Below are 1743 nucleotides of genomic sequence, written 5' to 3'. Positions count from 1 at the left end.
GATGGCGATCTCGGGAACAATGTGAGCTGCAGCTCTATGAGGTGGGGCTCTATCTCGACATTGGTTGGGTGGCATCCTTGTCCCGCTTGGGCGGTAGGGGTGTTGACTCGGTCGATGCGCCCTAGAGGGGGCGGTCTGACTTTATGTCTGGGCGGCGGCCCCGGATGTGGTGCGACGTTCGTGGTCTGCGAGCGGTTGCCCCGGGCAGCGTGGGCTGCGGGCAGCTGGGTTGTGCGGTGTTGCTGCTCGAGCGGAGCGGTGGTTGTCGGGGCGGCGGCCCCGGAAGGCGGTGCCGGTTGATTGCGCTGGGCGCGACGGAGCGGTGGATGTCAGGGCAGCGGCCCCGAGAGAATCACTGTGGCGACCAGACTTCTGTGACAACGATGATGATGGGAGCGATGTCGGTGACGCGGCAATGGTTGCGATAGTCGGCTCTTCTCCGGCGTGTTCACGGTATTGCCTCGGTTTGTTTGCTGCTGTGGAGTCGAAGCCGCGGCGGCGGGGCCCTGTGGTGTACGATGACTGGCTGCAGGTGTCCCTTTCGGCGATCTTCCGTGGCGCCAGCCGTGCCTGGTTATGTTCTTCTGAGTTCGTCGTCAGAGTCGGAGCTGCGTTGTCTGGCCGTAGATCGACATGTTGTCGATTAGGGTGGGCTTTGCCCTGTGTGTTTCAGTCTTTGGGAGTGGGCTTGGCCCTTGTTGTTCCGGCTTTTGCTCGGTTTTCCGTAATTAACTGGGCAATTCTCTTCTGCTTAATTAATAGTTGAGGCAATTTTTGCCTCTGTTTCGAAAAAAAATAAATAAATAACACAATAAATTGGTGAAAAATGAGGCGAAAAAAACCCGCGGCCTATCAACTTCTTCTTTAGGAGTAGAGATTTTTTTAACCCGAATAAAAAACACAAGAAATTATTTAACTGGCGCTACAAGGAGCTAGAAAGCTGATTGATTTACGAGGAAAATAGTGTAGAGCGGTAATGAATACCAAATAAAAAAAGGAAAAGGCGTGGTCGGCAGGATTCGAACCTGCGCGGGCAAAGCCCACATGATTTCTAGTCATGCCCAATAACCACTCCGGCACGACCACTGCTGGTGCTGATCCCATTTTCTATCTTCCATAGCCAAAACATCTGAAATTCAGTCAGCCATCGACCAAAAAATGGGATGCTGTTCTATAAAAAAAAAACGACACTGACAGAGCATCCAGAGACACTGATGAGTAGCATCGAGATCGAGTCTGTGAGGTTGTAGCAGTATCTAGCTGCCCAAAAAGCTCCTCAGATTTTGAATCATTTGAATACTGCGCCCGACGTGTGTCCTTTTCTCTTCTTGAAGCGAGGACCTGATGCCTGCCACTGCAGCCGCATCGGCGGCATGCGTGCGTGCGTGCAGGAGGGAGGGAGGGAGGAGACCGCCGTGTTGACCGCAGCCGCCCATGCCTTGGCCGCGTCTGCGTGCATGGCCACTAAATTATTCTACGGGTCGGGGACAGACAGCGGTCACGGGCTCGCCCCGTCGCGCCAACCGTAGGCGCGGCACGTGCCGCGCACCCCATTGTATAACCACACCTCCGCCACTTGCTTCTTCAAAAAAAAAAAAAAATCCGTTTTACCCTTTTACCCGCTGTATATACTCTGCGTAACCGAAAGTGCCCTTCTCAGCTCAAGTGAACAATAAAATCCAACAGAAAAAATTGGATATTTTTTACGGCAACGTTAGACGAACCTTTTCAACGCTTGCAAAG

The 1743-nt window shown here is 53.1% G+C and overlaps 1 non-coding gene across 1 annotated transcript; it reads right to left on the bottom strand.

Moving 5' to 3' along the window:
- Window positions 1-1004: 1004 nt before the first annotated feature.
- TRNAS-AGA lies at window positions 1005-1086 on the bottom strand. The gene has a single exon. It is a non-coding gene; the product is annotated as a tRNA-Ser (tRNA).
- Between the last annotated feature and the right edge of the window lie 657 nt (window positions 1087-1743).

This window comes from Triticum dicoccoides, chromosome 3A, assembly GCF_002162155.2.
Source record: "Triticum dicoccoides isolate Atlit2015 ecotype Zavitan chromosome 3A, WEW_v2.0, whole genome shotgun sequence".
Classification (NCBI taxonomy): Eukaryota; Viridiplantae; Streptophyta; class Magnoliopsida; order Poales; family Poaceae; genus Triticum; species Triticum dicoccoides.
This window is presented reverse-complemented; position numbering and strand designations above follow the sequence as displayed.